At 37.4% G+C, this 21,913-nt stretch overlaps 1 protein-coding gene across 1 annotated transcript in view; it reads left to right on the top strand.

Moving 5' to 3' along the window:
* Positions 1 to 21,913, top strand: part of LOC138815131 (cyclic AMP-dependent transcription factor ATF-6 alpha-like) — a 142,644-nt gene that overhangs the window by 47,210 nt on the left and 73,521 nt on the right. The window lies entirely within an intron of this gene.

The following is a 21,913-nucleotide window of genomic DNA, read 5'->3' as shown; positions in this document are numbered from 1 at the left end:
TTCCAGAGCAAGGGAATGCAACACCTATTTAACAATATAATCAATGAAAATTTTCCCCACCTCAAAAACGACCATCTTAACTACATCACAAAAGCTTATTGAACACCCAACAAGCAAGACCCCAGGAGAAACACTTCTAGACACATTATAGTAAAAATGATAGATATGAATAATAGGGAAACAATCCTGCATGCAGCAAAAATGAAGAAGGAGCTATACTACAATGGGAAAAAAATAAGAATCACTGCAGATCTCTCCACACAAACAATGAATGCAAGAAAAGCCTGGGAAAGCACCATACGAGCCCTGAGAGCCAATAACTGCCAACCCAGACTGATATACCCTGCAAAGCTAGCATTCACATTTGATGGAGAACTGAAAACTTTTAATAGCAAAGAAAAACTAAATGAATACATAAACATTAAGCCAGCATTACAAAGAATTCTAAGAGGGGGGACACAAACTGAAGAAAGCAACCAGGAACTGGGGCCTGCCCCAAACAGGCATTACTCAAAGTCTAACTGAGCAAGCACAGGAGGAAAGGAAAGAAGAAAAACTTAGGAAAACGGAATGGCAGGGACAACAATGCATCTCTCTATACTTTCTCTTAATATAAATGGGCTGAATTCGCCAATTAAAAGAACTGAGGACTGGATCAGAAAACAAGACCATCCATCTGTTGCCTTCAGGAGACCCACCTCTCAGCCAAACATACAAACAAACTCAGAGTGAAGTGGTGGAAAAGGATCTACCAATCAAACGCCCCCAGTAAGAAAGCAGGTGTAGCTATCCTGATATCTGACAAAATAAACTTTTCATTAAAATCAGTACAGAAAGACAAGGACAGACACTACATATTAATAAAGGGAACAATCCAAGAGGAGGATATAACCATCATCAACTTATATGCCCCAAATATTGGTGCACCCAGATATGTCAAACAAATGCTCTCAAACTTACAGAATAAAATAGATCCCAATACGATAATACTAGGAGACTTTAACACACCACTCTCACCAAAGGACAGGTCTACCAACCAGAGGATTGGCAAAGAAGCTACCAAATTAAGAGAGGCCATACTTCAAGCGGAATTAACTGACATCTACCGAGTATTTCACCCTAAAACAACACAGTACACATTCTTCTCAGCAGCTCACGGAACTTTCTCCAAAATAGACCATATCATAGTTCATGCAAGGAACTTAAGCAAATACAAAGGGATCGACATAATCCCCTGTATCCTATCTGACCACAGTGGAATCAAGCTAGTTCTCAATAACAAAGCATACCGCAGAAATTTCTCTAATACATGGAAATTGAACAGCACACTCCTTAACAATGCCTGGGTAAAGGAAGAGATCAGAGAAGAAATAAAGCATTTCCTACAACTCAATGAAAATGAAAACACCTCACAAAGAAACTTGTGGGACACAGCAAAAGCAGTCCTGAGGGGCAAATTTATTGCCCTCAGTGCCCACATCAAGAGAATGGAGACAGACCAAGTAAATAATCTCATGTTGCAATTAAAACAGCTAGAAAAACAAGAAAAAATGGGACCCAAAGCTACTAGACGAAGCCAGATAACCAAATTAAAAGCAGAGATTAACCAATTAGAAAATCAGAAAACCATAACCAAAATAAACCAAACAAAAAGCTGGTTCTTTGAAAAAATAAACAAAATTGATGGCCCATTGGCTAGATTAATTAAAAAAAGAAGAGAGGAAACCCATATTAATAGGATTAGGGATGCCACGGGAAACATCACAACACGTACCCAAGATATCCAAACAATTCTAACAGACTACTTTCAAAAGCTATACTCTCTAAAGGAAGAAAATCGGGCAGAAATGGATGCATTTTTAGAGAAATACAAGTTGCCCAAACTGAGCAAAGAAGAAGTTAACCAATTAAATAAGCCAATATCTTATAATGATATACAGGAAGCTATCAAAAGTCTTCCAACAAAACAAGCCCAGGACCAGATGGATTCACAGCAGAATTCTATAAGACCTTTAAACAAGAACTAATACCCATACTCCTCAAGCTCTTCAGAGAAACAGAGAAGGAGGGAGCTATCCCAAACTCATTCTACGAAGCCAATATCACACTCATCCCCAAACCAGGCAAAGACCCAACCAAAAAGGAGAATTACAGGCCAATCTCCTTGATGAACACAGATGCAAAGATTCTTAACAAGATTCTAGCTAACAGAATCCAGAAACACATAAAAAAAATAATTCACTATGACCAGGTAGGCTTCATCCCAGAGACACAGGGATGGTTTAACATATGTAAGTCAATAAATGTAATCCAACATATCAACAGAGCCAAGGTCAAGAATCACATGATTATCGCCACAGATGCAGAAAAGGCCTTTGACAAAATTCAACATTCATTCATGCTAAAAGCTCTGGAGAAAATAGGAATAGAAGGAACATTTCTAAAAACAATAAAAGCCATTTATGACAGACCAATAGCCAATATTATACTTAATGGGGAAAAGCTACAACCAATTCTCCTAAAATCAGGAACAAGGCAAGGATGCCCACTGTCTCCACTCCTCTTCAATATAGTCCTAGAACCCTTAGCCAGGGCAATAAGGCAAGAAAAAGACATTAAAGGGATCCGCATAGGGAAAGAAGCAGTTAAACTATCCCTTTTTGCAGACGACATGATACTATACCTCCACGATCCCAAAAACTCCATCCCCAAACTCTTAGAAATCATAAATCACTTCGGCAAAATAGCAGGATACAAAATAAACCCATAAAAATCAGTTGCCTTCCTATACACTGATAATGTACAGGAAGAGAGGGAAATAAAGGGAGCAACCCCATTCACAGTAACCTCCCGAAAAATAAAATATTTAGGAATTAACCTAACCAAAGATGTAAAAGAACTATTTAATGAGAACTATAAAAAGTTAAAGAAAGAAATTGCAGAAGACACTAGGAAATGGAAAGACCTCCCATGCTCCTGGATAGGCCGACTTAATATAGTAAAGATGGTAATACTTCCAAAACTAATATACAAATTCAATGCAATTCCTATTAAAATCCCATTGACGTACATCACTGAAATACAGAAAACAGTCCAAAAATTCATATGGAACAACAAAAGACCTAGAATAGCCAAAACAATTCTAGGGGATAAAGACAATATGGGAGGGCTATCCATGCCGAACTTCAAACTCTACTACAGAGCTATAATAACAAAGACAGCATGGTACTGGCACAAAAACAGACCCGAAGACCAATGGAACAGAATAGAAGATCCAGAAATAAATCCACAGGCCTACAGCCAGCTGATATTCGACAAAGGAGCCAAAGACATACAATGGAAGAAACACAGCCTCTTCAACTACTGGTGCTGGGAAAACTGGGCAGCCACATGCAGAAAACTAAAAGTGGACCCCAGCCTATCACCATGCACCAAAATCAACTCAAAATGGATTAAAGACCTTAACATTAAACCTGAATCTCTGAAAGTACTGCAGGACAGAGTAGGAGAGACACTTGAACTAATAGGCACTGGAAGGAACTTCCTGAACAGAGTCCCAGGGTCACAACAAGTTGGAGAGAGACTCGACAAATGGGACTACCTTATCTGCACAGATAAAGCTATCGCAACCAAGCTAGAAAGACAACCAACTAATTGGGAAAAAAAATTTACCAGCAATATATCAGACAAGGGGTTAACATTCTGTATATACAGGGAACTCAAGAAACTAATCCCTCCCAAACCTAACAAACCAATTACTAAATGGGCAAGGGAACTAAAGAGGGACTTCTCAAATGAAGAAATAAAAATAGCAAAGAAACACATGAGGAAATGTTCATCATCCCTGGTGGTGAAGGAAATGCAAATAAAGACAACCCTGAGATACCACCTTACCCCAGTCAGAATGTCCCACATCCACAAATCAGCCAACGACAAATGCTGGAGGGGATGTGGAGAACGAGGAACGCTATTACACTGCTGGTGGGAATGTACACTTATACAACCACTTTGGAAAGCAGTCTGGAGGGTCCTTAGAAAGCTAAAGATTGACCTCCCTTACGACCCAGTCATACCACTTCAGGCATCTACCCTGAACAACAGGAACCAATATACAAGGACACGTGCACCTCCATGTTTATTGCAGCACTGTTCGCAATAGCTAGGATATGGAAACAACCTAGATGCCCCACCACAGATGAATGGATCCAAAAATTGTGGTATCTATACACAATGGAATATTATGCAGCCATTAGAAATGACAAAATAATGGCATTTGCAGGGAAATGGATGGCGCTAGAAGGAATCATGTTGAGCGAGGTAAGCCAAGAACGAAGAGACAAACAGTACATGGTCTCCCTGATAAGTGGATGCTAAATCCAAAATGTTAGGTGATATGACAAAACTAACAGGACTTAAGAAACAAAGAACTCCCACTCATCTGGTTGAACCACTACTAAATATCCCTATGCTGCTGATCACATATATGGTATATAACATGTGAGCACCGTTATATATTACAGAGTGTGCTAGACAATTTGCTCCAGGAAAGTTAGAATGAACTTGTGACTTTAAATGAGCATCATTATTCCACAATACTGTGAATTTCCGGAAATTAAGTAATCACTTAATCACAATCAAAAAAAAAAAAAAAAAAGAACCTCGGGGAAGGGAGGGAGCGAGGGGATGGTAGGGGGAAAACAATGGAGGGGGTAATAATGTTCAAGAGGAAGTGTACTTATTACCTCATTCATGTAACTGTAACCCTCTGTATAGTATCTTTAAAATAAAAAAATTTAAAAAAAGGGTAATAAAAGGGGTTAATCTTATAAATGTTCAATATATGCATATTAAATACCCATTGAAACTACTCAGTTAGTATACACTAATGATAATATTAAAAAGTATTTGATTGGGGCTCAAACTAGAACCCTTTGGAACACAATTACTCTTTTTTTTTTTTTTTTTCTTTTTGGGTCTGGTCATGGGGCCTGAACTCTCGGGCCTGGGCGGTGTCCCTCAGCTCTTCAGCTCAAGGCTAGCAGTCTACCACTTGAGCCACAGCGCCACTTCCGGCTTTTTTCTTTTTGTTTATGTGGTGCTGAGGAATCGAAACCAGGGCCTCATGCATGCAAGGCAAGCGCTCTACCACTGAGCCACCTTCCTAGCCCCTGGAACACAATTATTCTTAAGAAGTAATACCCAATAGAATTTTACATAGCCATCAGAAAGAATAAAATAAAGTAATTTTCATAAAATGAATGGAACTAGAACAAATCATGTTAAATAAGATAAGTTAAGGTCAGAGAGACAATGTATGCTCTCTCTGATATGTGGAAGTTAGATCTCAAATGGGATATGACAAATTATATAGGATCCTACAAATTCACACACAGTGAGACCAAAAGAGTATACTTTTAGGAGAGAAACACAAAGGTGCAATGTTTAAGTGCCTCTTTTTTTTTTTTTGATGAACATTATTTTTTTTATTGTGAAAATACCATACAGAGGGGTTACAATTACATGGGCAAGATAATGAGTATATTTCTTAACAAGCATTGTTGACTCCTCCTTTGTTTCCCCTTCCCTTCCCATCTCCCCCTCAACCCCCCTGCCTCTTCATATTTATATAAAATAATACACACACTCTAACAAACTCCAAGATATGGAAACAAAGGACTTTTTTTTTAAGTTTTTGATGATTCTGTCTTTACCTTATGTATAGTGTGTTTGAGTGTATATCTTTGGAAGGGTAGGGAGGGGAGGGTACAGAAATGGAGGGAAAAGGGTGAAAAAGTGCAGCAGTGGAGCTCACTGGACATTGATGAAAGTGAACTATACTGAACAACTTGTGGGTGGAGATGGGAGGGAGGGACTGGCAGAGAATGAGGGAACAGAAAACACTATGCAAAAGGAAATGTACTGATTACCTGGCTCATGTAATGGTAATCCCTCTGTACATCACCTGTATAATAGCAATAAAGTAAAATAATTTTTATAAAGGGGGTAAAATGGACAAATTTAAGATATTAGAATCAACCATCTTTCTGTACTAACATAAAAAGTGAGCTTTGTTAACACAGTAAATTATAGAACCATATCATAATTTAAATACCATAATTTATGGTATGCCTAGAGAGTAAAATAACAGTCAGAGAAGAGAAAAATAAAAAGCACCATTTGTCAAAAAAAAAAAGTAAGACACAAGCTAGGAGACAGTAGCACGTGCCTTTAATTTTAGCTACTTGTGAGGCTGATATCAAGAGGATCAAGATTAGAGGCCAGTCTAGGCAAAAAAGTTCTTGAGACCATAGCTGGGTACAATGATATGCAGCTTTTCATTCCAAGCACCATGGGAGGCTGAGATCAGAAGGATTGCTGTTCCAGGCCAGCTGGACAGAAAATTCTGTGAGACTCCCATCTCTATAGAGGGAAGCTAGACATGGTGCCATGCACCTGTGTTCCCAGCAGCAACTTAGGATAGTGGCTCAGGTGCTTTTAGCTAGGAAGGAATAGAGACCCTATGTAGAAAACAATCATGTCAAGAAGAGCTAGAGGGGCTGGGAAGGTGGCTCAGTGGTAGAGCGCTTGCCTTGCATGCCTGAGGCCCTGGGTTCGATTCCTCAGCACCACATAAGCAAAAAGAAAAAAGCCGGAAGTGGCACTGTGGCTCAAGTGGTAGAGCGCTAGCCTTGAGCTGAAGAGCTGAGGGACAGCGCCCAGGCCCAGAGTTCAGGCACCACAACCGGACCCCCCACAAAAAACCAAAAAAAAAAAAAAAAAAAAAAAAAAAAGAAGAGCTAGAGATGTGGTTCAAGTGGTAGAACACTAGCCTAGCAATTGTGAGGCCTCACTTTCTTTTTTTTTTTTTTTTTTTTTTTTTTTTTGGGTCCGGTTGTGGGGCCTGAACTCTGGGCCTGGGCACTGTCCCTCAGCTCTTCAGCTCAAGGCTAGCGCTCTACCACTTGAGCCACAGTGCCACTTCCGGCTTTTTGCTTATGTGGTGCTGAGGAATCGAACCCAGGGCCTCATGCATGCAAGGCAAGCACTCTACCACTGGGCCACCCTCCCAGCCCTGCGGCCTCACTTTCTAACCCCAAAAGAAAAAAAATGTGGTACACAGTTTTTAATTGTTTCTGGGGAGTTGAAATCCTTGCTGTGATGAGCCTGGAGCTTTATTACCAATAGCGTGCAATTACTTCCTTTTCCACCCTTGCCTCATGGTCTATTCACTTTGTTTTGTCTTTTATAAGATCTATTATAGACAATGCAGAGGAAGTCCTAAGTATATGTTGACTACTCAGACTGCTGTTTATTGGTAGCCCTTACCCTTTAAAAAAAAAACATACTACTTTTCAAAATATTACTGGAGATCTGTTTTGCAGAAACAATGGATGATATCTTTCCTTAATGAATATTTTTTAAATATATATTTTTATTGTAAAAATGCTGTACACAGAGGGGTTACAGTTACATGAGCAAGGTAAGGAATCCATTTCCTATCGAGTATTGTTACCCCCTCCTTTGTTGTTCTCCCATATCCCTTTCTTCCCCCACCTCCTTATGTCTTTGAGATAAGTACAATTATCATCATTTTATAGATGAAAATATAGATTTATAATAGTATAGATTATTCTCATTTTTATAGCGAAAATTATTGGATATATAGTTTGAGAATTTGAAGAGCATAGTACAGATGAGGGGGAAAAATCAAGTTGTTTATTTTTGTTTTAAAATATGGAGCTCGAAGAAGAGCTCAAAAAGAGATGGTCAGCAGAATCATATGCTACAAATCTCCCTGAAAATGAGAAATGAAGAACTCACAAGGCTTGTATAAATATAGGAATCCCATTTATGAAATTACATTTATTGTAGAATAATCAGAACAGAATCCAGACAGGAGAGAATGTAAAAGAAATTAAACAGGGAGTTTGGTAAATTTGACAATGAAGGGAAGAGGAAGAGGAAATAACCTGAATATAAAGGAAAGAATCTCTCTATGTATGTCTCTTGGTCTCTCTCCTCTTTCTCTTCTCTTTTCTCTCTCTGTTCTCTTTTTTTTTTTCTCTCTCACTCTGGTTTAGTGTTCCCAGGGCTTTGCATGTGTTCAGTAAGAGCAATACCCCTGAGTTACATTTTCTGTGCTTTGTATGAATATAAAAGAAAGGAAAGATATAAAGATATAAAGATGGAATAGAGATCAATAGAGACTATTGTGGGTTTGTTTATATATTATACATATAAATGTAAGAATAGGCTTATGTTTTATGCTTGACAGATGTTCTAAAGAAAAATAAACCAGTTTGTTCTTCATTTGTATTAATGTTTTTATGTTTAAGTCAAAACACAGAGAAAGTAAGAAAATGAATTTTGTTTGGTTTTTGCAGTAGGACTACTAAGAACAATAAAAGAGCAAAAATAAATGATTTTTAAAAATAAGATAATATTTAAAGTAGTCTTTAAGACATACAAATCTTGCAAATCTTGAACAAGAAAATGTTTTTTTAATAGAAAGTTTTAAAAATATAAAAGTGGATAGATCTGTCTCTAATTAAATTTTTATGTAAAAAGTCTTATATTTTTCCCCCTCATATAAAAAGTTAGAAAATTCAAAAGCAGCCTCTTAACATTTTACGTCTAAATAGAATTTGGTGCAAGCATTTTGATGATGTCACAAAAAACTTAATTATGTAGGAGGTAATTATTATAGTTAGGAAAACTTGATGATTTATGATCTGACTCAGAATTAGGTCTGAAACACTAATGTCATTTCCTCTCATCCCCCCCATATGCAGTGACTTGTTCATATTGGACTCTGAGTTACTTAACTTCTAACACCTTCAAAAATCTGAACACTGACACTTGTTTTTTTCCTGCAAAATGTTAAGGCCAATAGTTGTGCATAGTATTTATTTCAACATGTTTCTACTTATCTGCTATAAACATCTTGTTATGTTATCCTATTTGAGGAGTTGTTTATCCACGATATTCAAAGCACATCACATGTATGCCAGCAAGATGGATGATTAGCCAAAAGTGGGAATGTAGTATTTTAACAATTAAGTGATTGTTCGCTTCAAATCTATGACCCCCCCCCCTCAGGCTATTACTGCCTCTGAGGGCAAGTACCCTCTCTGTCTTAGTCATCTCTGTTCTCAGTACATAGCACAGTCCCTGACATGTAGTACATATGCAGTAAGTAATGTTAATGAATGAACTGGATACCAAGCCCATCAATTTGATATCATATTCTGAATTAACTGATACCATTACCATAATGTGATAAACCAGCTTTTTTAGTGTATTTTTAAAATCAGGACCATCTAAATCTAAATTAGTCTTTGAAAATGAATGAATTCAAATGCAATTTAAGAGTGTATGAAGGAAAGTGTACACTTATTCTCTGTTTCTTAGAGTTACTACACTGGTGTTGGTAATAACATGGACAGAGAAGAATATATTTCACTTAAAGTTTTAAACAAGCTTGGAAGCATTTTAAGCTCCAGAATAAATAAAGCCTATCTATGATGTGTATCTGTGATGTCCTAACAGGGTTGATCTATTCTATTGCTTTATCCATTGTACAGTACTTATTTTCTATATGGGAAGTATGCAAGGAAAGCTTTCAAGTTATAGACTGACTTTTTATTTGTATCTAATTTATAGTATGCCTTATAATAATCTTGAAAATTCAGCTACAATATACAAATTTGTCAGGCTTCTGCTAGTTAAGTTTTACAGACACTTCTTTCCTGATGCTGTTTTTTTTTTTAATTGAATGTAAATTCAATAACCTTTATTCTGTTAAGAATGAGTCTGTTTGCTGGGTGCTGGTGGCTCATGTCTGTAATCCTAGCTACTCCGGAGGCCCAGATCTGCCCAGGCAGCCATGTCTATCAGACTTTATCTCCAGAAGTGGAGCTGTGGATGAAGTGGTAGAGCACTGGCTTTGAGCAAAAAAGCTTAGGGACAGCACTCAGGCCCTGAGTTCAAGCTCCAGGACTGGTACATATGCACACACATGTGTGCACGCATACACACACACAATGAATCATCCTTAGAGGGCACAGCATCACGTTACTTTGAAGCCAACACCATAGTTAGAATAAAAGCATGCTTATTATTTCCCCTAACTTTGAGTTTCCTTTAGCCTTTCCTGCCCACTGTGTCCTCTGTCACCAGGCAACTACTGATCTTCCTGTTATTATAAAGTAGTTTACAATCTTTGGAATTTTATGTAAAAGATTTACATATTTTTCTTCCAGAATCATTTGTACAAATCTCAAAATCAGTTTCAGTAATTCATTCCCCCATTAATGAGTATTCTGGTCTAGAGATAAAGTACCATTCACTCCCCCATTCACCTTCTGCTGTTGGCCACCATAAAAAAGTCATTATGAATATTTATGTACAAGTCTTTATGGGACATATGTTCTCATTTCTCTTTAACACCTACAAGTTAAGTGGTTGCTATAGACATTAGTAGGTATATGTTTAATAAACTACTAAACTAGTACCATTTCACTTGCCCAACAGCTATTTATGAGCATTCCAGTACATCCACATCTTTTCCAACCCTTTATGTAGCCAGTATTTTTAATTTTGGTTATTCTAATAGATGTATAATAGTATTTCTTTATATCCTTAATTAGTAAGTAATAATATTGACTATTTTTATTTTTACATGCATATTTGCTATCTATAAGACTTCTTTGGTGAAGGCTTTCTTTTTTTTGCATTTAACATTTTTTTTTTTATTGTGAAAATACCGCACAGAGGGGTTACAATTACATGGGCAAGATAACGAGTACATTTCTTATCAAGCATTGTTGCCTCCTCCTTTGTTTCCCCTTCCCATCCGTTCCCATCCCCCCTCCTGCCCCTCTCCTGAAGGTTTTCTTATAATTAATTTGGGCATAATTTTTGTTTCTTTTTTGTTTTTAGCAGCTTTAAACAATACCCACTTACCACTTCACAGTTTCTGTGGGTCAGGAGTCCAGGCACAGCTTTGTTGGGTCCTCTAGTCCAGGGTTTTATCTAGAAGCTACAGTCAAAGGTTTAACTATGGCTGCTATGTCATTTCAGAATTTGGCTGGGGGAGGATCCACTTATAAGCTCACATGATTGCTGGCAGAATTTACCTCCTGTGGCATGTTGAACTAAGGGTTTTAGTTTCTTGCTATTGGTTAGAACAGCTCCCAACTTGGCAAACTGCTTCACTAATGCCAGCAAGGAAGAGTGTATGTTTGGAAGTTTATTATATTATTACAAAGGATACAGATGAACAGTCAGATTGAAGAGATGCTTTTAGTGTGTGGGAAGGGCATGAGGCCTCCATGCCCTCTCCAGGTGCACCATCCTCCAGAAACTTCTCAAGTTTTTAGCATATGTCCTTTACCAAATGTAGTATTTGCAAATATATTTCCCAATCTGTTGCTTTTAATCTCCTTATCAGTGTTTTTCAGAGAGTAGAAATTTTTAATTTTGATGAAGAAAATTTGTCAGTCTTTTATGTATCGTGTGTTTATTGTCCTAAGAAATATTGCCAGTCTGCAAAGATTTCCTCATATACCTTTTCTTCTAAAGCATGCATAGTTTTATGTTTTACATTTAGGTCTATGGTTCACTTTAAGTTAAATTTTGTATTTGGCACAAGATATGGATCAGTATTCACGTTTGCCTACAGATATCCAGTATTGTATGGAAGTACTATTTTCACACCGTATCTTTTTAAAAAAGAAGAATTAAAACAAAGTCAAGTTAAAAAGGTTATATTGGGCTATCAGTTTTCTTTGTGTTATTTTTTACTTTCATAAGGTTTTAAGTTTTGTTGGCACTTCATAAAATAGCGTGCTATGATTGAACTTTCTCAACCTTAAATTTCCAGTCTTGATACTTAACCAGTGAAATGTTATTTGGAAACATAACATACACTGTAGATAATTATAGCTGAAATGTACTCGGCAGCAAAAGATCTTGCCAAACCAAAATTCTGGAGATTAGGCAAGCAAACACCTTATCCCTGTGTAGATCTTAGGGCTAGGAAGTAGAAAATAAGTGAAAGGGGGACTAAAAATGAGCTCCTATAGGAGCTGTCTGCTACCATCCATTTATTCTATTAGTGTTTTTTGTTTTCCTTTCATTTAGTGAAAACAAGCAAAAAAAAAAAAAAGCCAGGAATTTCATAACTGGGTCCTAGGATGAATCTATCTACATCTATCTATCTATCTATCTATCTATCTATCTATCTATCTATCTATCTATCTATCTATCTATCTATCTATCTATCTATCTCTCTATCTCTCTATCTCTCTATCTACCTACCTACCTACCTGCCTGCCTGCCTGCCTGCCTACCTAATTCGGCAGTGAGTCATTACTTTTTAATTTAGTGAAAAAATAACTTGCAGTTTGTTGATGTAACTTATTTTACTTTTTTGGTGCAATTATGTTACTTGGACTTCTTTGTCAAATAAATCCCAGCTTTAACCAGATTACAAAATGAAAGGCTCTTGGGAGCTACTGATCAGATCCTCAGTGTCTTTCTAATGTAGAAATATTAATAATTATCTCTTCCTATGTTGTAGAAAACATTAAATGAAATAATAAATCAAGTTTGGGCACAGTTCTTAACACATACTGGATGTTCTATACATGTTTATATCTCCATCTTCAGAGTATTTACTGTACGAAGAACCCCTAAACAGATAAGGCAGACAAGTTTGTGTTTATGTTTGTGGGTTTTTTCTTCTTTTTTTTTTTTGCCAGTCCTGGGTCTTAAACTCAGGGCCTGGGCACAGTCCCTGAACTTCTTTTGCTCAAGGCTAGCACAATACCACTTGAGCCACAGCACCACTTCTGGCTTTTTCTGTTTATGTGGTACTAAGGAATTGAACCCAGGGCTTCATGTATGCTAGGCAAGCATTCTACCATTAAGCCACATTCTTAGCCCCAGTTTGTTTTCATTAAATTTAGCAAAACCAGCCATAATGCCTCCTCTCCCCCATCATGAATATGTCAGGAGCTCATCCTGATGTAATCAACACTATTTTCATCTCTAGCACATCAGCCTCGATTGTCTTCTGAGAAGTATTAATAACAGCTACACATAAACCATACATAGATTTAAAAGTTTTATTAAATTGATCTTTGTTACAGATTTTATTTTCTAATAAAATATGTAAGTATATATAATACCCCTTTACTGTCATTCCTCCAATGAACTGTTTACTGAATAGTCATCATGTTCTTGGCTGTTCTGTTGACAAAGAATACAGAAGTGTGCCAGGAGTCAGTGGCTCACACCTGTAATCATAGCTACTCAGGAGGCTGAGATCTGAGAATTGCGGTTCAAAGCCAGCCCTGGCAGGAAAAGTCTGTGAGACTCTTATCTCCAGTAAACCACTAGAAAACCGGAAGTGGTGTTGTGGCTCAAGTGGTAGAGTGCTCGCCTTGAGCTGAAGAGCTGAGGGACAGTGCCCAGGCCCAGAGTTCAAGCCCCATAACCAACCAAAAAAAAAAAAAAAAAAGAATACAGAAGTAGATATAAACAAGACTTTGTTCTTCCAGAGCTTACATTCTAGAGTCAGCACTAACAAATATGCAAACAAATTTGTAAAAAAAATATCAGTTCATGATAAGCATTGTGAAGAAAAATCAGTAAGAAGAAAAATCAGGTTAATTTTAAATGAGGATCTATATATCTATACCTATCTATCTATCTAAATATATAAATTCTTTGGCTTGTCTTTTTAAAATTTGCTTTTGACTATTTCTGGTATTGAAAAGCTTTAAAAGAAATAAAAGTTCATTATAAAACCTTGCTCCAACAAGTATATTTAGCATTATAGAAGAATAAAGTCTTTGGTTAATTGCCACATTAGCAGTACTCTGCAGCTCATGAAATTTGTAATTCTGGAGTGGTTTCAGCTTGCATTAGCCCCTGGGCAGCCTGTTGATGTAGCACCCAGTTACAGATTATTATTTAGCTATACAGTGTTCATATATACATGGGGCCTGAACTCTGGGCCTAGGCGCTGTCCCTCAGCTCTGCAGCTCAAGGCTAGCGCTCTACCACCTGAGCCACAGCGCCACTTCCTGGTTTTTTCTTTTTGCTTATGTGGTGCCGAGGAATCGAACCCAGGGCCTCAGGCATGCAAGGCAAGCGCTCTACCACTGAACCACCTTCCCAGCCCCTACATATTCTTCTGTTATTTAGTGGAAAGTTTTTTTTTTTTTTTTTTGCCAAGTAAAACTCATACTAATAAGCTATAAAAAAATAGTAAGAACATGAGTCAGAGCCAGCATCACCCTTATTTTTTATGTGCACTTCTCAAGCACTCCCTAATAAGTTCCCTTTACACAAACATGTAGTTCTGCATAAGTAACTATTACTCTATAGACCAACTCCTGTTATGCGTTTTTTGTTTGTTTGTTTTATTTTATTTTGTCGCAGTCTTGGGGCTTGAACTCAAGGCCTTGGTGCTATCTCCATGATTTTTTGCCCAAAGCTAGTGCTCTACCACCTGAGCTATAACTCTACTTCTGGCTTTAGGTAGTTAATTGGAGATAAGACTCTCATGGACTTTTCTGCCCAGGCTAGTTTGAATCATGATCCTCAGATCTCAGCCTCCTGAGTAGCTAGGATTATAAGCATGAGCCACAGGTGCTTGGCTGATGATTAGTATATTTTTTTAAGAGAACAAAGTAATATTTACTACAAAGTAAAAAGTCTCAATGTTAAATCCAGAAAAGTGCTTCTAAATCTCTAGAATGGATTTTTATATGATACAGCAATTTTCAGAGGAAATAAAAAAGGTCTTGAAAGTTATATTTCTTTTGCCACTTGAGCCCTGTCTCATAAAATTTTATCATGTTTCACTTCCTTGTTTATATATTCAGTAAATTTTTATCCCAACACTTGGTATTATCAGATAGTTTGTTACCATAGAATATGTAAAAAATACATTAAAATCTTTATTCAAAAGGAATTTATAATTCTGGCGGAAAATGACTTGTGCATCCAAAATTACAACATTGTGATAGGAACTATAAAAAGACACACAGTGCATAAAACCCTGAGATTTATGTGTAAAACTACTATTACATATGCAGTATTTACTGTCCTGTTTTATACAAGTTTTCATACAATTTTTTAAAGTTTTATGAAGTAGATAATATTGCACTATTTAATTTTCTCCAGCAGCACAGACTTCAATTAAGGAAGGAGGAGATAGTATCAGGGAAGTTCTTTGTTTTTGAAAAACAGTGGCAGTTCTTGGTTGATTGTAGGAGATGAATAAAGAATTGGAAGATGAGGCAATGTGACCTTTTACAGAGGATGTACATGGGTAAACATGCCAGGATAATGAAGGAACCTGTGGGACATGTTTAAGGTATTTGTTTCATACCCTGTAGAACACAGAAATATGGTCAGACTTGTATTTCAGTAAGAAATCAGGTAATTGTTTGTTCAAGGCATTTTAAAGAAGGTTTTTACTTATAAAGGAAGAATCCTTCCTTACATTACTGGGTCTAGAGGGGAGGTGTTCTACCACTTAGCCACACCCTCAGCCAATTAGTTTGTTTTGAAATGAGATCTTCCTGGATTTGCCCTGGCTGGCCTGGGCTCCAATCCATGATCATCCTCTATTGTCTGAATAGCTAGAAATATAGGTCTATACCACTATGCCTAGCTCCTTTTTTTTTTTAAAATTGTAAAGACACTGTACAGAGGGGTTACAGTTACATGAACAAGGTAATGAGTCCCTTTCCTATTGAGCATTGTTACCCCCTCCATTGTTTTTCCCCTACCATCCCTTTCCTCCCCACCTCCCCAATTCCTCTCCCCCAATCCTGACCCAATCCCGACTCCCGCCAAAGTTGTAAAGTTCATTTTCAACATAGTGTCTTATACCTCTCATTGTTACAATGGGTCGTTGTATATCCTTATTTCAGCATTTTGTTATTTCCCTTCCCCTCCCCAAATTAGAAAAATGTATATACAAGATGCAGGGCATTGGAATCAAATACAGTGAAAACAGGGGTTATACCATGGGGGAAGAACATACAAAAGAAACAAAAAAAATCACATAGTACATTATAAGTACATTAAACACAACAGCAAGAAAGATAGAACCTCGGGGCTGAGAAGGTGGCTCAGTGGTAGAGCGCTTGCCTTGCATGCATGAGGCCCTGGGTTTGATTCCTCAGCACCACATAAGCAAAAAGAAAAAAGCCTGAAGTGGCGCTGTGGCTCAAGTGGTATGGCTCTAGCCTTGAGCTGAAGAGCTGAGGGACAGCGCCCAGGCCCAGAGTTCAGGCCTCTCGATCGGACCCCCCCCCAAAAAAAAAAAAGAAAAGAAAAAGAAAGATAAAATCTCTTGTGTCTATGTCTTGGGGACGTCTATGTCTTGGGGGCATCATCTTATATGGTCATATGTACATAGTTTTTGACCTTTTCTGCTTGTCCTAGACATACACTAGTTATTGCAAATAAGGGAAACCATGGGACCTATGTTTCTTTGGACCTGGCTTACTTCACTTAATCTAATTTTTTCCAAGTCTTTCCATTTCCTAACAAATGGGGCGGTGTCATTCTTTCTAATGGAGGTATAGGATTCCATTATATCTATCTATCTATCTATCTATCTATCTGTCTGTCTGTCTGTCTGTCTGTCTGTCTGTCTGTCTGTCTGTCTGTCTGTCTGTCTGTCTGTCTGTCTGTCTGTCTGTCTAGATAGATAGATAGATAGATAGATAGATACACACACATGCACACACACACACACACATATATACATATATACCACATTTTCTTTTTTTAATGCTTTGAGGTTGTTTTTCTTTTTTTATAATTTTTATTGTAGAAATATTGTATAGAGGTGTTACAGTTACATGAGTAAGGTAATGAGTACATTTCCTATCCAGCATTACCTCCTCCTCTATTTTTCCCCTACGATCCTTCCTCACCTTCCCAACTCCTTCCCTCCCCCCCCCCCAGTTGTAAAGTTAGTTTTCAACATAGTGTCTTGTCAATCTGTATCCTTATTTCAGCATTTTGTTATTTCCCTTCCCCTCCCCAAATAGAAAAATGTATGTACAAGATGCAGGCCACTGACATCAAATACAGTGAAAACAGGAGTTATAATGTGGGGGAAAAATGTACAAAAGAAACAAAATATCACATAGTATATTTTAAATACGTTAAAAACAATGTGAGATGATGCTGAGTGAAATGAATTCCAAGATAAGGATACAACTGGTTTTTTTCTTTCTTGCTATTGGTTTTAATGTATATACCACATTTTCTTGATCCATTCATCTGCTGAGGGGCATCTGGGTTGGTTCCATATCTTAGCAATGGTGAATAATGCTATGATAAACATAGTGGTGCTGCTAGCTTTAGTATGGTCTTATTTGTGAACGTTTGGGTAAATGCGCAGAAGTGGGATTGCTGGGTTATAGGGGAGCTCTATATATAGTCTTTTGAGGAACCTCTATAGTGCTTTCCAAAGTGGTTGGACAAGTTTACATTCCCACCAACAAAAAAACCTAGGAATTAACTTAAAGAAGTGAAAGACTTCTATGATGAAAACTTTAAAAGCCTGAAAAAGGAAATTATAGCAGAACTAAGGAAGTGGAAAAACCGCCCATGCTCCTGGATTGGAAGGATTAACATCATAAAAGTGGCAATATTACCAAAGGCTATCTACAAATTCAATGCGATACATATCAATATCCAAACCTCATTGTTCAATGAAATAGAAGAAGCAACCCCAAAATTCATATGGAACAATATAAGACCCCGAATAGCAAAAACAATTTTTAGCAGAAAGAACAGTGCTGGAGGAATATCAATACCAAACTTCAAACTACCACAAAGCCATAGTAATCAAAACAGCTTGGTACTGGCACAAGAACAGACCTGAGGACCAATGGAATAGAACTGAAGACCCAGAAATGAATCCACAGACCTATAACCGCCTAATCTTTGATAAAGGAGCTAAAAAAATTGAATGGAAGAAAGCCAGCCTCTTCAGTAAAAGGTGCTTGCAAAATTGATTTAACACCTGTAGAAAACTAAAGCTAGATCCTTATATATCACCCTGCACCAGAATCAACTCCAAATGGATCAAAGACCTCAAAGTCAAAGCAGACACCCTGAAAACATTACAGGAGGGAATAGGAGAAGCTCTAGAGCTCCTTGGCACAGGCCGAAATTTTCTTAATAAAGACCCAGAAACACAGTAAATCAAAGAAAGGTTGGACAAATGGGGTTGCATGAAACTGCAGAGCTTCTGCCTGGCAAAGGACACAGCTAGCAAGATCAATAGAAAGCCCACGGATTGGGAGAAGATCTTCACTAGCCATACAACAGACAAGGGTCTCCTATCTAAAATATATTTAGAACTCAAAAAATTAAATCCCCCAACAACAAATCCTCAAAGAAACAACTGCTCAATTAATAAGTGGGCTAAAGACTTAAAGAGAGACTTCTCTGAAGAGGAAATAAGAATGGCCAATAGACACATGAGGAAATGCTCAACCTCTCTAGCCATAAAAGAAATGCAAATCAAAACAACATTGAGATTCCACCTCACCCCAGTTGGAATGGCTATAATCAAGAAATTTAATAACAGATGCTGGAGGGGCTGTGACCAAAAGGGAACCCTACTGCATGGTTGGTGGGAGTGTAAACTTTGTTCAACCACTTTGGAAAGCAGTTTGGAGGTTCTTCAAAAGACTACACAAAGCTGGGCGCCAGTGGCTCATGCCTATAATCCTAGCTACTCAGGTGGTTGAGATCTGAGGATCATGGTTCAAAGCCAGCCTGGGCAGGAAAGGCCGTGAGACTCTTATCTCCAATAACCAACTAGTGGTAGAGCAGTACAGCACTTGCCTTTAGCTAAAGAGTGCAGGGACAGTGCCCAAGCCCAGAGTTCAAGCCCCACAACCGCCAAAAAAAAAAAAAAAAGAAAGAAAAAAAGACTACACATAGAGCTCCACTATGTATGACTGAGCAATCCCATTTCTGGGCATTTACCCAAACGATCACAAACAAGGCCATACTAAAGCTAGCAGCACAACTATGTTTCTCCCAACATTATTCACTATTGCTAAGATATTGAACCAACCCAGGTACCTCTCAGCAGATAAATGGATTAAGAAAATGTGATGTGTGTGTATGTATATATATACATATACACATATATACATATATATGAACATACATACATACATACAATGGAATTCTATGCCTCCATCAGAAAGAATGACATAGCCCTATTTGTTAGGAAATGAAAGACTTGGAAAAAATTGTGTGTGTGTGTGTGTGTGTGTGTGTGTGTGTGTGTGTGTGTGTGTGTGTGTGTGTGTGTGTGTGTGTGTGTGTGTGTGTGTGTGTGTGTGTGTGTGTGTGTGTGTGTGTGTGTGTGTGTGTGTGTGTGTTTTGGTCTGGTCGTGAGGCCTGAACTCTGGGCCTGGGCCCTGTCCCTCAGCTCTTCAGCTCAAGACTAGCACTCTACCATTTGAGCCACAGCGCCACTTCTGGCTTTTTTCTTTTTGCTTATGTGGTGCTGAGGAATTGAACCCAGGGCCTCATGCATGCAAGGCAAGCGCTCTACCACTGAGCCACCTTCCCAGCCCGGAAAAATTATATTAGGTGAAGTAAGCCAGGCCCAAAGAAACATAGGTCCCATGGTTTCCCTTATTTGCAATATCTAGTATATGTCTAGAACAATCAGAAAAGGTCAAAAGCTATGTACATATGACCACATAAGATGATGCTAAGTGAAATGAATACCAAGATATGAACACAAGAGGTTTTATCTTTCTTGCTGTTGTTTTTAATGTACTCATAATGTACTATGTGATTTTTTTGTTTCTTTTGTTTGGTCTTCTCCCATGGTATAACCCCTGTTTTCACTATATGTGATTCCGATGCCCTGCATCTTGATTTTACATTTTTCTAATTTGGGGAGGGGAAGAGAAATAACAAAATGCTGAAATAAGAATACAGGTTGAATCATTGTAACAATGAGATGTACAAGACACTATGTCAAAAAAGAATTTTATAACTTGGGGGGAGGAGTTGGGGAGGTGGGGAGGTAGGGATGATAGGGGGAAAACAAAGGAGGGGTTAACAATGTTTGATAGGAAATGTACTCATTACCTTACTCATGTAACTGTAACCCTACTGTATAGTATCTTTACCATAAAAAAAATTAAAAAAAATATTTTCCTAAATTCCCAAAACCAGATAGGTTCTTAATGGAATTTCCATTTGAGTTTTAGTTAGTTTCATGAATTAATTTTGTAAGTAAAATTATCTAGCCCAAAATGAGTTTTTAAAACCACTTTTTAAAAAGAAAACTAATGCTTTTTCCATTCCCCACGCTCAATTCAGATGTCTTTTTTAAAGGGACATAAAAGGGCTTTAAGTCTCTAATACTAATTATAGACAAATTGTTCCTATTGAATATCATGTTTTAACACTGATTCCTAACATAGAATTTTTACTATAGAAGCTTTTATAACCACATGCAAGAGGGAAAAATCACAATGAGATTAATTTCTGCCCAAGTATAAAAGCATTCCATCATCAGTTTAGATATAATGTTAGAACAGGGAGCAAAATGAAAATACCAGAAATCTTGAGCTACCAAAGACTTACATATTTTCTTAGAGACAGGCATGCCTAGGAGTAGAGATGATTTATTTCAGGCAAATTTAGGATTTGACAGTTTAAGAGTAAAAGGAACAAGCAAAGAGATAGTTATATTATGTAAAGAGCATATATTTTAAACTTTAGGCAATTAATGTTGGTTGGAAAATTAAGCTACATTTAGACTGCCTTTATATTGTCTATTGCACACTTGTATGCAATTAAATGCCTGCCAAGTGGTATGAACAGATGTAGGGCTCCTGGCACTTTTCTGAATCAGATACAAGGGAATAACAAGAACTCTTGAAGGGCAAGGGGTTTTGAGATAGACAAACAGATGTCTTTGTATTAGGCAATTTCATTTGTTGGTGGTGCTTTTTAGGAGTATATTGTGAGCCTGAGTATATATTAATTTTTTTGTTTTACTTTGTTACATTTTAGTTTACTCTGATAATAAAATTTCTACTAGTTTACAAATCTTTCTAATATAAAAAAGTTATGATATTCAAATATTCATATCCATTTTTCCCACATGTAATTACAGATCAACTTTAAAATGGTGATTAAAACAGAAGTTTGTGTCTCAAATTAAGTCATTCATCCATGGAGAAATATATTCTTTTTACTCTTTCAGATAAAGTGTAAAAGGAAAAAAAAAACAAATGAAATGCTAGGAAGCAGATACTTTTTGGACATAACCTGGTATCACCTTAGACAAACTTAACAGGTATCACTACTACTTTAAAAAAACAAAATTTACCCACCAAGAAGTGACTTCAAACTGAGAAACATTAAAAAAAAAAACCACCACCACCACCACCAACAAACAACAACCAAGAACTAGGTATGTAGTTCAAGCCTATAATCTTATCTATATGGGAGGTAGTGATCCTGAGATTGTGGTTTGAGACCCACCCAGGCGTAAAAGTTTGTGAGATTCCATCTCAACCAATGAATGCAGTGGTATACATCTTCCATTTCAGCTGTCACAGAAGCACAATAGGTGTGGTTGCAGTGGACAATACCTGTCATTCCCAGCAGTGTGGGGAAGGACAAGTAGGATCGCAGCTCAGACCCCTAAGAGCAGAAAGAACCTCAAGTAGGTTTATCACCTGTTCAATCAGTACTTTTTATAACTCAAAATCTTTATGATCACTGGCCACTCTTGTAGGAGATGAGGTCTCATAGGAAACTCATGACACTACAGTTGGCAGATAGGCAGTCCAGGGTAGTAGAAACAATAGTCTACTGA

This window comes from Dipodomys merriami, unplaced genomic scaffold (genome assembly GCF_024711535.1).
Source record: "Dipodomys merriami isolate MVZ:Mamm:240054 unplaced genomic scaffold, mDipMer1.0.p SCAF_625, whole genome shotgun sequence".
Lineage (NCBI taxonomy): Eukaryota > Metazoa > Chordata > Mammalia > Rodentia > Heteromyidae > Dipodomys > Dipodomys merriami.
The sequence above is the reverse complement of the archived record's forward strand: the minus strand, read 5'-3'. Positions and strand labels throughout refer to the sequence as shown.